A 15,483-nucleotide genomic window follows, 5' to 3' on the forward strand; every position below is an offset into this window, starting at 1 on the left:
ACCTGACATTAATTTGACCTTGTTTCAGGAAAGGAAATGCAAACAATGCTCAGCCTCTCACATCTAATTGTTTAAATGCAGTTTGTCAAAGCTGGATGTGAGGTATCAAATTCAAACAGGCAAACAAGGCATAAGGATCAGTGGGGTTAACATGCTAACATTGCTAGACCTACTTTGCTTTGTGTCCTCAGCTCTTTCCAGGCATGACTTATGTAACATTAATGGCTTCATCAATTTGTTAAAGCGTTTAAACATTGGTCACTTCTCTGCACATCTTCATTCAAACAGAACTCTGAAAGGGACAGAGTGCCATGATGCACATGATATTTGCAATTCAAGCATTATTGAACAGTAAGTGAAATGATGTTCTCACATCATGTATTATCGCCATAACAGCTAATATTAGCTGCCAGTCAAGCAGTGGTTATGTAAAACATGACAAGGAAGCAGCTGAAAATATCACTTTTCCACATTTTTAACCGTATTGATGAGAATGTGTATAATTCTTATTCGTGAAGGTTTAATTTCACAACAGTAAAAGCGTAGCTGTTATCAATATGAGAAAAACTAGGATTTTATTTTTACGCAAGGAAACTATCTCTCAAATCATCACTGTATGGGAAGCTGCACCACAACACAAAACTACAGTTAGTTTTTTTACGAAAAAATGCATATCAAGCTGACAAGCACGTCACATTGTGTTAAACAAAATGCCAAGGGATGGGAGCAATAAACGATACTGATATGCAATCAGTCAGAGAGCAGCTTCAATTGAAGCTCAAAATAATTTCGTTCCAGCTCTTTTAGCTCAAACAATAGAAAACAAAAGGATGAGGTGATCTAGCTATGGTTAACACATTGAGTAGAAAAGTTCGGACGGTGTTATTTATTTATCTAACAATGTGATCTGTCGGATTTCTCAAAACATCTGACCAGAAGCCAAATTTCCCCCACTGCTACCGTGGGTGTTTGTCTGCAGCAGTTGAGATATGTGACTCGATATTTGCTGATAGTGATATAGATATGTTACCAGGTCTAACCCGGTAAGAGTGCTTTCACAAAATGCAAAGGAAATTCACCAGAATGCACACCTGACCCAACATGTTCAAGTGCCACCAGATTAATGGAAAGTGGTGGATGTCTGAAAGGGGCTTAATGGAATGACAAAATGTGCTGCGATTGAAATATAGCGGCTTTTAACCGAACACATCAATATTTTTGGACAATCTGGGTGACCACAAGTTTGTGATGAAGGCCAAAGCTTGCTGGAGATGAGAGGCAGATATAGAGAGACAGCGCCATAAATAGCAACCAATTCCTTCAAGGTGCCGTGGACTGGGCCTTGACACTTGTGGTGGTGCAGCGGTGGAGGGATGAAGCTGTGAAGCAGACAGACTGCGATGACAGTTGTGAGAAATGAAGCAAGGATACCTTAAATGCCTTCAGTGAGAGATAAATGTAAAGATGCTAACATCAGTTATTCATTATAGCTAGATGCAAAGAATGGAAACATGGAAATTCCACCCGCAAGCACCTGTAAAGCTTCCCAAATAACCCTTTATACAATGTTTGTTTGGACCATTTAAAAATGGGGCAGATGTTTTGTACTATGCTCAGCTAATTTGGCTAAGACCGGCTAAGCTCAGCGAGCCAGATGCCCACTTTAGCCTTCCAGACTACTTCAGTAACAGACAGATATAAAAGTTCAGTCAATCTTCTCCTTTAACTCTCTACAATCAACACAGGAACACCCCATCATGAATCCCAGAGCAAGCTTTCTGACACAGTTCCAGTTTTCTTGATGGAAGGAATTTCAGTCACTTTAATACTTCGACTTCAATGCCTCGGTCGCCGGTGGACGGACCTCTGTTCACCTTCACTCAGCTGATTCAGCTTTGTCTGGAAAGTGCATCTGTTTTATGGATCTTTTAACCGTCATTTAGTCTGCACAGGCTTGCTGTGTGGTGTAAAAGGATAGTTAATGAAACAAGACTGATGAAGAAAGAGCGATATTGGTTAACAAAGTCTTAATCTGAGATTTTTGTGGTCGGCAACTTTTGATTCAACCTATTTTAGCCAGCTATTTTTTCTTGAGGAGAGAAAATGACAATCTTCAAGATATGTTTGAAAAGGTAAATCTGAGGGAACAGCAGCAATCAAACTGGGGACCGATAGTGTGAAAGTCCTTATCTCTGTCATTAGGCTACTGAAAATTGAGCAGTGCTTTAAATAAACGTGACACTTAAAAAACAAAAATGAAGATACAGCAAAACAATGTATAGCATGAAATAACTGTGCCTCTTCTTATATATGCTTGTCTCTTCTACTGTGGTAAACAACAACCTCCAAACTGACCTACGTGATTTTGATACTTTAATGAAATCACGCTCTCCATTGAATACGCACAGAATATTTGCTGCCCAAAGGGCACATTTTTGTATGCTTGGTCAAGTTGCCCCAAAACTATTTGTAACAATGAATCATGGACATAGGAATTCTCAAAGTGTTTCATCCCCAATACTAGAAAAGACTATGGATAACGTCAGACTATTCTCTAGCACTGACACAACACCGAAGAAGTCTGGCTATGCAAAATTACAAGTGAAGAGGTGGAAAAATTAAACACCTCGAGCAGGTCACCTACTTTGGCCAAATCTAATTCACAACAGATGGACTGACATAAGAATTTTCCAACAAGATAGAAACTCATTTAGAGACCACATGAAAAAGATGATGAGAAAGTCATAAGCCTGGGCCTACAAAATTCAAACAAATGGCAAGATGTGCCCTCCAGAAAGCAGCTAAACTGAGAGCGAAAATCTAATCTAAAGACAGCGAAAATCTAATCTGGTGCCTCGCACGTCGGATAACTTTCAATACCGACACCAAAAACTGACTACAAATATTCAAAGTGTGCACATCATCAAAGTTCAACAGAACCTGAACAAATGCAACAAAGTGAAGGAAATGAACAACAAGCTCCACAGTGAGAACACTGTGAAATTTATGATCAGGCACACACACACACACACACATCATATATACAGTAATACACACAAAGATACTCAAAACACACACTGATTAATGTACAAATGAGATTACAGGACTCAAGCCTTGGCAGATGTTGTCTTGCCAGACGCACAGTTTTCATTTCGCTCAGTGCGGTCTGACACGTCTCAATTGGTGTTTGGTTTGAGAACTGCGAAAAGAAGGATTAACGAGGCATCAGCATAAACCTTTCTTGTCTTTATGGATTCATCTGATTTAATAGAAGGGGTTGATGATTTCAGTGTTCGATATTACAATATCATCACGAGTAAAAATCAGGTCAAAAGTATTTAGTGAAAACTGTCACGCATGGGCTAATCGAGGTAATATTGTAACACTAACAGTCATGGCGGGTGTGTGTATGGAGTGGCGGACCTTTTGCCCGATGGCAGAGTGGATAGGCTCCAGCCCTCCCTGTGACCCTGAACTGGAATGAGCGGGTATAGAAAATTGATGGATGGATGGAAGGTCTTGGCAAACAAACTTAGCAATACATACCGACTTTATGTCTTCATGAGGTACAGACTGACATATAAATAAATAAATAAAATATTAATGGCTTTTCACCTGATGACGATGGATTACATTGCTCTGCCAGATTTGTCTTTATTACTTTTTGTAATTTAATCTGACTTGTTAAAGAACACCCGCTGGAAAACCTGTGAGAGCCAGTGCACCCTTCCTTTTTTTTGCTGACTGTAATGTTTCATATTTGCTCATTTTTTACTTTTTACAAAACTCAATATGAGACAGTTGTTTGATTATTAACACATTTGTTTATGTTGCACCAAACTCACACATATCTATTACCGCCTTAACCAAGTTTTGAGTTATCTTTTTAAAAAGTTATAACGTCAGTCTGCATGGCCTAAAGCAAGTTGGATTCATCACAATGTTTTTTGCAATCAATCCAAAGGAGATATTTCAGTTTTGATTGAAGTGGCCATTTGAGCAATAAGTTAAGAGAATAGTGTTGCTATCCATGGCGAGATTTACTGTCACTATATAGAGCATGAGTGTTAACACATCAGTAGATATCTCCCTGACTTAAGGACTGCTCTGGCTTCTAAGAGACAACATCTTGGTGCCGTTTTTTTTTTTTTTCTCATTATGACAACCAGACAAAAGTATTAAAGACTTGGCAAATGAGAGACACAATACAATGCAACACTGTGTTCACTATGAAAAACTGCACTGAGGATAATATGATAACGCTGTAGTCACACAGAAAAGCAATAAACAGTGCATTACAAGGATTGATGCGATGAAACACTGAAACTTGCTGCAAAGCAACCTGCAGCTTCTGATATCTGTTGTTGCTTTTATTTTTCGGGGGGGGGGGCAAACAGGGAAGACGTTGTTTGAACAAAAAGTCCATTAAACAGCAACCAACCTCTGGCTCGTGGTTTTGTGATGCCAATGACAACATGACCAACTCGGCAGGCAAAAACACACAACTACAAACAATCGGAGACTGCGGCTGGACTTAACCAACAAGCTCTCACAAGGCCAATGAGACCATCCATCTCACAGATTCACAGAGACACATTACACTTCTGCACTGACAAAAGATCTGCCGTGGAATTTAGCTCAAGAACCAAACTGAAGATTTACAGCCTTGCTACAGTAATGGTCATATAGCCAGTTTTGAAATCATGCACTTCACACACCCCTAAAAATAATGTCCTTGTGTGTCTTTTTTTCTTTTGCTCAGAGACAAATTGATTTCTCCGCTCACCACCCCACCCCCCCTCTGTCCTCTTATTCCGCAGCTCTCACCAGGGCTTCCCCTCATCTCCCTCTTCTGTGTAATTTGGGCCACTGTAATGGACACCCCACTCAGGGGCAGTGAGTGGGAATCCAGCCCCACCGCTCCGGCTACTGTACTCACAAAGAATCCCAATGAGCCGTACATACCCACATGCTACCATATTATGGGGGCTCTGTGGGGACAGAGAAAAAGAGAGGGAGAATCCTGGTGAACAGGGAGAAAATAGCTGTTTGGAGGGCTGAACCCTCCGTCTTTGAAACCGAAAAGCATACGACCAGCTATGCACCGCCTGTTGTCCCAATGGATGCAGGTGTCAGAGTGAAAAATGGCATCCTGGCCAGAGCCAAAGATGAGCACCACGTGTCCTCTCCCCTTTACCAACCCCCTCGTCCAGAAACCTGTCAATCAGCTGACACTGGAGCAAGAGCAAAGTCCTCAGAGGACAGAAGCGGTGCCATTAAGCATATTAGAGTCGCAGAGTGTTGATGAAAAATCAAAGTCTGCAGTGACTACGCTGGGGTTGCTCCCTTGCACTGTGCTGACAGTGCAAGGCTGAGGAAAGGGAGGAGGTGGCCGACTACCTGGATGCAAACAGTAGGAGTGCTGACTGAGGTTGTTGAGGACAGCAGGATTACATAATTAAAACCACTGGAACTCCTCACACTGTGGAAGTTTCCTACAGCAAGCTCTGACCTTGCAACAATACACATAAGCCCATTTCTTCTGCAGACCGTTGCCTTTGTTGTGGTTGCAAATCCTTAATTATGATATGATTCATAATACTCGTTAATTCAATTTTAATGCCATGTGCCTCTGGCTGAATATTATGCTGACAAGTGCTGCAAATCCCTTAAATCTACACGGTGTAAATGGGTATAAAACATGCATGGATAGATTTTATGCTTAGGATTTTCAAGTTCCCCCTAACTATTTACCGTATTTCTCCCTTTTCCTCAGTTTCACTCACAATCCACCCCACCTCATCCATCTTTCCTCCCCAGGCAGGGATTGAAAACCTTGATTCAACATCCAGCAGCAGAGGATAAACATGTAGCCCTGTGATGAGCGGCACTCTCTTTTTTCCCCTCATCTGTTTATTTTCTCAATTACGCTGGGTGAGTCTGTGTCAGCAGCTCTGGGGTTTTGCTCTGGCATGAGGTGGGAGGCAGAGAAGGGAGGATCCTCTCCTGGGGAGCAGAAGTTTCTAAAGGAGGCATGGCGTCGACGACAATGTGTGTGTGTGTGTGTGTGTGTGTGTATGTGTGTGGAAATTACCCTGAAAAATACAGTGAGGATTGTGACAAGATACAGGTTGGAGCTAGTGTGCAACAGAACATAGAAAATAAACTGTTTTCTCAGCCTACCAACCTTAAAGCTGAGCAGCCCTTTAACCCAAACAGCCATCTCTGACTGGTAATTGACCCTGACAAGGGTGTGACAAATTTGACGTGAGATTACTTCACTGAGACTACAGAGCATTGTGGAGACAGTTCACCTGCTGTCATTCCTTTTGTTTGACTCTGAGGTTGGTGGATAAAATGTTCTACTCAAAGGATTAAAAGGATTTTCAGACAGACACCCAAAATAAGCAAAGGTGGTTTTGTCTCGACAAAGAATCAGGAAAACATTATGTTATATAACACTGAAACTTGAATTACAGTTGAAGTACACCCCTTTTTTTCTTTTTTTTTGGCACAGATCATAGTTTCCAGTTTCATAGTCCAAGTCCAAAAAAAACAGTATGAGGAGTGTATCTCACTCTGCATCAGATTTCTATTTTGCGTTTGCCAATTTATATTTACTTTGCCTACGTCTACATGTGATTGTCAACATTTTTTAGGAGTCCAAGGTGTCTCTTTGTATTGCTGTGAGGCATTAACTACACAAAGCACAAACACTCCAACAACATGCCATGTGTGCATGATGTATGGGTTTGGATGGCATGGTAACATGCAGCTCTTTCAATCATTCATGTGTTTGTGACGCATGTTCAAGACCATCATATGACAACAGATTTTTCACTTCTGAGTTACGTTCAGTTAAAAAAATAAACAAAAATGTACTAAAACAATTGACCGCTTCCTGGTTGGGTTCAGATAATAATATATCTTTGATAAGGTTAGAAAAAGATTTTGGTTAGGGCTAAAATACATTCTTTTTACAAAGTGACCCTCATGGATGCTATATTGACTTGATCACATGTAAAAATAGCATGGAATGTTAAGACTTTGTACTATATGGTTGGCTTTGGCCAATAACTTCACTACTATTTGCAATGTAACCGTTACCTTCATGGATGCCTTCCAAATCACATGCAGTTACTCTGAGCACAAGAGGAAAGCTCGGACAACAATTGCACTGAACAGTCGTCACAAAGCAGATCTTTCTCCTCTTTGACTTCTTTCTAAGCAAAGCTAAAGGAATATCAACAGTGGCAACACAACCGAGAGCTGCCCCCAGATCAAATTAATCGACATTCTACATTTATTTATGATACCACCGTTATGCACTGATTACTAATTACTAGAACGGTAATATATCAAAAGATGTGCATTGCTGAAATAATACTGGCCGTCTCTTAAATGCTGTTTTTTTCCCCTTTTTTCCCAGTCATGCTTGGCATTTTCAAAGCCCCTTTCTGGAAGATAAAATTGGAAAAGCTAGCATCAAAGAAGGACTTTGCCACACATTTGCTGAATTGTGCGCACATTGGCGCTACATGGTGGTGTCATGGTTAGCACTGTCGCCTCGCAGCAAAAAGGCTGCTGGTTCAACCAGCTGGGACCTTTCTGTGTGGAGTTTGCATGTTCTCCCCGGGGTACGTCCGGGTTCTCTCTGGGTACTCCTGCTTCCTCTCACAGTCCAAAAACATGCATGTTAGGTTAATCGACTATTCTAAATGAAGTAAGTATGAATATGCATGGTTGTTTATCTCATTTGTCTCTGTGTTGGCCCTGCGATGGACTTGCCACCTGTCCAGGATTTACTCTATCTCTCACCCGATGGCAGCTGGGATAGACTCCAGCCCCCTTGCGACCCTGAATTGGCAGGTATAGAGAATGAATGGATGTGCAAACTCTAAATCATTCCCGAGCAATACAGCATGTAAGACTTGGAGTGCTAAAGTTTAAAACATTTGCTTTAGTAAAATGATACAACGAGAAAGTTTCTTTTCTTTCTTTCCTTCTTTCCTTTTTTTTAGCAATCTCTTGCAATGATAACAAGAGCTTTATTTTGCTTTGAAACAGCCCTAAAGCACTGTAGAGAGATACAGTGGGCGTGGCAATGTTAGATTAGAATATGACAGGCACTCTGATTTTACTGAAGTGCAGTAACAGCCTGTCTTCTGTTCAGTCTCTGTATGAAAGCTGTCGGTAGGAACGCTCATGCAAATATTGACCTTCAATTAGGTGAAACAGACGCCCTGGCTGAGGGGCTACGATATGGAGGCATCAGCAAAACATTGCACACATAAACAGTTACAGAATATATTATATAAACATGCATAGAGTACAAAAATACATCATGTCTGAAAATCCACCATTCTTTGCAATGTGATCTTACATCAAACAGAAGCAAAGTGTAAAACGTGGATCCTTCCAAAGGTAGTTTTAACCTCAAACAGGATGTCAGCATAGCATCAGTAGTGTTGCAAAACCACAATAAAAATGCACTTTTCTGTGCAAACACTAAACACAAAACAAACCCATTTCTGTAGAGTTATGTGCCCTTTCGTGACGTGAGAAGCAAATGACCTTCCCTACTGATTGCAGCCGACCACACTTCTGCATAATTAACAGCATATAGCAAGAGGTGTTCTTTGTATGACCTTACCTGACAATGTTAGGGCACAGCTTGCCTGCAGAGACTAGCTGGTAAATAACAAATATACACGCATGTGTGAAATTCACAGCACATGAATAAACGTCTTTTCAAATACTGCACATAGCACAGTATTCAATGGCAGCCATGATATATTAGATCATGCTGCATTGTATGGCCCAAAACATAAAAAGAAGCTTGCCTCAGAGCTCCCTGCAAGCCAGCGCACTTCATAGCATGAGCACACTGAAGGTAAGAGTGTTCCTCAAGGCTGAACAAGGCAAAAAGTAGACTGACAGCACCATGAGACAGACAAAACAAATCTGGATTCTACTGAGGGCTTCACCACAAATTTCTTGGGGCTTTTGAAGAGTACGGCTAAAGAAGGGGTCTGCGGGTTAGTTCAGCCTCTCCGCTTCAGTGGCAGCAGCGTAGCTGGGGAGGATTGTGCCAGAGGATCGCCCGCTGCCTTGATTTGCTCGGCAGATCCGCGGCAGGGTTGGGAGGATTTTCCCCCTCAAAGCCCTCTTACCCTCCCACAGAGCAGAAATCCCCTCCAATCCTCACTTGCAGTTACTGCAGGGATGCCTTGCATGCTGAGACAAAGGGCTCCATAATGGGAGAGGAACTGTTTCTGAAGAGAGAAAACTGTATATGGACTATATATATATATATATATATATATATACACATACATATATATATATATATAATTAGAAAAGTTGGTAAATATCCTATGTTTTCTTTTTCTCTCCTACCTCAAACACATGAATATACATATTTATATGCATATGCATTATCATGCAACTGCCACAAAGGAAAATCCTCATGCATTATATAGCAAACGGAGTTTCAGGAGGAGTTCAACCTCAAGTAAACACCAGTAATTTTTGCAGGTGTTCGGGTAATGAGCACAGATTAGTGTGTTGAAGAGACATCTGGAGATTTTAATCTGTGCAGATGCACTGTGTGCTGTTGGGTGTGGTCAGAGGGGTGTCTTGGGACCTGGGGAGAGAATGCGAGAGATGTAGAGGAGGTAGAGATATCTGGTTCTGAAAAATAATACCTCGACTGCATCATCGATCAATAAAAAACATGAGGCATGCATCTACTAATCTTTCAAGGCAAAGCACAGCCCGACTGAAAAGTCAGGTGGCTGGCCCCCAAAAGCTGTGATTTAATCATTTTATCTTAATATGAATATCCACTAATTGCAACATTACATCTGTTCGTGTGTAGCGTGCATGTGTGTATGTGTTCCTTTTTTTCATCTTGTCATCAGCCTCTCCCCTGTGTTACACGAATCTCACCAGTGATACCGTGACCCTGCCCTTTCCAGACATACCTGCGGTGTTTAGCACAGAAGCTTGTAATCACGCTACAACAATAACTGTTGCACAACACTGGCCTACGTGGAAAGTGAACACATACCAAACAAATGCCCTCAATGTTGATATAAGAAAAAAAACAGAGAGATCACAAGATATACAGATAAGTACAATGCAAGATATAAATCTGGTCAGAATGGAATAATATATGACTAGGTGCAAAGTTGCCGTTGCTGTGATGTAATCAACTTGTGGCCTATTTTGAGAAAGGACTGCCATCACAAATGGCAAATCTGCTAACATTCCTCTTGGCTACCAACTGCAGGAGAAGGTAATGATTAACTTTAAAGAAGGGAGTGTTTGAATGAGTAAACCCCTCTTCTGTGTGCTCTCTTTCTGCAGAACCTGCACTGCCAGCCTGACTGTACATATACATCATCTTCTGCATTTATCATGACATAACTTTGGCAAATGCACCTGGGAGACGGCCAAGCAGCCGCGCGATGGTCCCGGACAAACAAAAGGAAACTTTATCTCCATTTGAAGAGCCAACCAAAACACTGGCCTGAGCAAGAGGCAAGGAAGCTACGCACTGATAGAAAACTGAACCCTGCAACACACACACAAACACACACCCTGACCCAATTGATAGAAAAGGAGAACCACAGACTACAGACCAGGTCACTGAACAACAGAGAGCATGTCTTAATAAAAGATCTATTCAGAGTACAGTATAATTCAACTGATTGCCAGGAATAAAATTATTAGGGTAGTAGGGCATTTGTGAAGTTGCCAGAATGGCACTCCTGGCCTCCATTTTGTACTGTGCGTGCTCGTCTAAAATGCGAATCCAAGATCTTGTTCCTCGTTCAGTGTGGTCTCTCCGCACTACACTGGGTCTATTCTTCCATGGTGCTTCAGAGAACAGAATTAATGGCCAGCAGCAGGAACATGAAAAGGTTGTGTCCACCAGCCACCGGGATTTTACAGCTTGGGTGTGTATCGCAGTGTGTTTGTGTTTTTCTTCATTTTTTTTCTTTACTTTTTCAGTCGCAGGAGTGCCATCGTTTTTCTCAACCAGTTCTCAAGGAAAACCAAACTTGTTCCAATGTGACATTTAACATTTAGCGCAATCCGTCAAACCGCCACTCATGCTTGAAGCAAAACAGACTGCTTGCAAACGCTAACTTTCTCTAAATGTGTTAAGCCATCCTTGTAACACCTGAAGATTTTTGCATCTAACTGTCACTCTTGCTGAAGAAATACAGCTGCTGGTCCTTGACTCCAGCATTGCCGTGGTTATCAATATCTTTTTAATCTATGGGAGTTGTGTCTGAAGGTCTGAGCAACTCCACACAGCCGCCTTTGCTGCTGATTGCATTTCTCTACTACTACTTTAATCCACCTTTCCCCAATTCCAAGTCTGACTCGGTGTGTCAGGGCCAAGCACATTGGGTATTCCAGGTCAATGTGTGAGCACATGACAGCAGGAATATAGCATATAAGGCAGTTATAAATAAAGTGTCTCTGTGATAACTGGCATAAATTGGCTGGTTTCCATGTGGACTACACACAAAAACGTGTTTGGCTAAAAGGCTGAGGTCTTTCAGTAATCTGTCTTAGTGCCGACAGATTTATGTTTTACTTGTAGTGTACCTAAGGCAAGCCATTACGCAAGTCTACAGCAATGATACAGGATGCCAAAGCTTTTTGTAATGATTTGGCGCTGCTAAGCTGTTGACTAGTATAAAAACAGGTTCTATGCAGATAATAACACATTTACTTCCAGCTTAAAAACTGAGCAATTATTCTTAACGAGCCACCCCCTGTCATTTCAGCCAAGTTACAATGTTATAAAGACATGAAAGTAAGTCTGACACAGATGTTATTCCCATCTAAGTTAACTCTAAAGATGGCAGCAATCGCTAAGCGCAGGTTTTTTTTTTAATTTTTAAGGACCAAATGCTTAATGGTGTCAACTAACCTTGGACAATTGCACGGAAAAGGAGAAGTGTTCTCCTTGGATGCCTGCTGAGCTAGTGCCTTTCTTCAGCCAGCACCACAAGTGGGCCTGATCCAGGCCCGAGAGAAGCACTGTAAGGCTGCCTCTTTGTGCTGATTCAACAAGAAATAATTGCATATTGGCTTCTCTCCATTTATCCCCCTTCAACACTTTTCTCTCTTTTTTTTATTTTTTTATTATGGTGCTGAAAGTTAGAGCACGAGTCAAGTAATATTGCCACATGACTGCTATTGGTTTTTTCTTTTTGTCTTTTAAGGTCCACAATCCTGTGGATTGGATGGGGAGGGGTTTTTTCCCAGGAAAAAGTAGCCACTGTGGTCTCTATCTACGAAGAGCAAACACATTTCAAGTCTCATTAAATAAAGTAGTGTCCGAAATGTAAAGAGCGTGCCATGACTTCTTCTTGTGTCACATTTCTTTTGGATTGAGGTCAGTACTTCAACTTGACATTCAAAAATATTCACTTTACTCTTTAATCATTCTTTCATAGAACTACTTGAGAGCTGAGCTTGCTGCGTGACCCACTTTCTCTTGTGATTCAGTTAACAGACGTATGTCCTGATATTTTCCTCTGGAATCCACTGGTCGAATTCTGATTTGAATCTTTCTTCAATGGCTACGTTTAGACTTTCCTCTGAAAAAGAGATGGCCAAACAAACAGCAATTTCTGTTTAATTTAACCCTTATGAGGTCATATTTGGAGTAAGCACTTATTGAATTAAGCTACAGTGGAGTATTCTAATCTTAGTCACATTGTGTACACAGGCCTAGAGTTGCCTGGTCTGTTTATTATATGCAACTTTGAGTTTCCTTCTTTCTTTCTTTTTAAGGAATCTAGATGCTTGTTTTGGGGTTATTCTCATTGATAGGTTTGCTTGTTTCTATCACAAGATCTGGCAACACTGGCAGAGTCAGTGTAGAACAGGCACGGCTGTAGGTAAAAAGAAGTGTATGGGGCGACAAAGAAAGCTGAGTGATGCTCCAGGTTTTGAGGGATATGGCTGCAAAAATTAAGACTTTGGATGGAATATGGCGTGGGGCACCATTGTCCAATTGAACATATAAACTGGAATCATAAAGCATATGTAACTCAGTCTAAATAAGATAATATTCTGATTATGGTGTTGACCAAACCACGATATGACTACCACCATGTTCTGCAGATGGGAAAAAAGGATCTTGGGCTGGAAAACTGTTTCCCTTGCTCCAACACTTCTCATTTAAACCCAAAAATCTCTATTTTGTTCTCATCTGTCCCTTTCTCAGCCCTCTAATTTCTCCATATGACCTTAGACAAACTGCCAAGAGTGGTTTGCTCCTTGCAGCCCTGCCATGCACACCATTGTTCAATGTTTTCTTGATGGTGGACTCATGAACATTTACATGAAACTACCCAGCATTCCTCTGAGACCAAGCAGACTACCCAAGAGGTTCACATACAGGAACTGTTTTCCTAATTAAACGATTAAAAGTAATATTATGTCTCATTTGCTTCTTTGTGGGACTTGTTTTTCAAATCTGATGCTTCCCTCTACAGGATTAATTAACTTTGAAGCAACATTGCGGTTAGTCGTTTGAATCAACCAAGTGTGTATTGAAACGAGGCTTAAAAACTTCGCCGACACTCTTGGAGACGGTTACTTCCTGGGTTAATTTGAATAATAAACAAGTCAGACTTAGTCGTTCTCTTTTTGAGTAGTAGTCTGTGCATTAATGCTGCAGTATCTTGTGGTGTACAAGCAAGGCATGCTGGGGAAGCTTCGCAAATAAACAAATGAAAACAGGCGTTTAACTCCAGGGAAACTGCACAGCCGCCAAAACAAACTGGAGCTGATCATCTCAGCCGATCACAAGCTATAACAGGATCAACTGAGCACAAAGGCATGATGTCATCCTCTAAAAATCTGGCAAGGTTTAGGTGCAGCCCGTTACAAAAAAAACTTCACAGGCTGGATCTTTAATGTAATATCTGTCAGCGGCTCTCTTCAGCCGGGTTGGTGTTGAAGGTGCACGGTGAGGCTGTCAGCTGTGTGCGCAGCGCCCCCGCCGCTACTCCAATGCTGCGAGTGCTGAAGCCGGAGAGCAAGTGTGTCCGAAACCCCCAAGAACTGACTGCTGCTGAGGTCCGCTACATGCAACGCACTCCTAATCAGTCATCAACACAACATGAAGCCTAATCCAGGCAAGTCAACTTCGAGGCACAAGTCATGCTGTGGAAGCACGGGTTGGGATCTGCTCTCAACTTCGCACCGTGCCACTCCTCTCTCTGACAACCGAAACCAAGTCACACGCAGGCAGTAACATTAAGGTTCATATTTACCAGCTTGCTACAGTTTGTGCGCTGCAGCCTTTTATCCCGCAGCGAAAGGGCCAGAAGTCTGCATTTCCTGGATTGAGATGCGCTGGATACAGCGGCTCTGCGCCCGCGTTTGTGTGGAAGGGGAGCCGCGGGGGCTTGGTGTGCTTCCCACTGTTGTGTCAGAGCGGATAGCGATGCCACATTCAGCTGATCGCCACAACAAAACAACATCTCGCCCTACGCGAAACACACTCAGCGTACCCGCACCACCCCGCACGGCAGGTCCGGCGCGCACCGCCCTCCTGCCAGCCTCCACCAGTGGGCTGGCGCGCCTCATGAATAATTTGAGGCAGCGGAGGAAGCCATTGGTTAGAAAAAAACACTTCCTGGTTGATACTATTAATTGCAATTAGCTGGGCAAACTCATGCAGTGAGACAGATTGGGCTGGTTATACTCTCGTTCCTCTTCGGATATCTAATTGTTTCATGGTCAGTTGCCCATTTAATGTCATTTTTTTTACATCACACACACACACACTTCCAACTCACATACTTCATAAAAAAAAAGTAATGCTTCCTGACGGATAACACACACCACATATATGATGACAACAGTCAGACAGCTTCACAGCAGGTCTCCTGGACAGGTGTGGGCTGTTAAGAACAGGAAATGCTGCAAGGTTTCGCATCTCTGCTGATCTAATCTCTCTGTTCTCCTCATACCTAAGGGGGACCTGAGTGGAGCGAGGAGGGCTAGGTACAGGAAACATCACCAAACAGAGGCAGTCCTGGCCACTGCATACCTGGATACTCTGGAGATCAAATGTACTCCTAAAGGCCAGCAGACATCAGAGAGCACAGGTGGTGGTGAGAGCCAGCACACCTCATCAATTCACCCGACTCACCTCTACTACAGAGTGCACAAATGACCCGTGGAAGAATAAAAACCGCTCTCACATATTCTGTGAAGACAGAAAACATCCAGTGTACTGAATAGGAACATGTCGTGATATGTGTAAGAGGAAAGTCTGATGCAGAATTAACCATATGCACGTGAGCATACAGTCAGTCCTGCTCTGGTGGCTCACATTTTCCTGGCAAATCTGCATCCGCATCGAGTGCTCTAACTCTTCGTTCATAGGTGTTGAGAGCAGCGCTGCAGCAGAGAGGAAGGGGAAGGAGAGGAAAGGAA

At 42.2% G+C, this 15,483-nt stretch overlaps 1 protein-coding gene across 3 annotated transcripts in view; it reads right to left on the bottom strand.

The window, feature by feature from the left end:
• The window catches only part of hivep3b (HIVEP zinc finger 3b), a 43,537-nt gene extending 28,963 nt beyond the window's left edge, over window positions 1–14,574 (bottom strand). For all 3 annotated transcript variants that reach the window (XM_075465215.1, XM_075465212.1, XM_075465213.1), the window contains exon 1: window positions 14,313–14,574. The gene's annotated coding sequence lies outside the window, so the exon portion shown is untranslated. The remainder of the gene's footprint in view (window positions 1–14,312) is intronic.
• Window positions 14,575–15,483: the final 909 nt, after the last annotated feature.

This window comes from Odontesthes bonariensis, chromosome 5 (assembly GCF_027942865.1).
Source record: "Odontesthes bonariensis isolate fOdoBon6 chromosome 5, fOdoBon6.hap1, whole genome shotgun sequence".
NCBI classification, from domain to species: Eukaryota; Metazoa; Chordata; class Actinopteri; order Atheriniformes; family Atherinopsidae; genus Odontesthes; species Odontesthes bonariensis.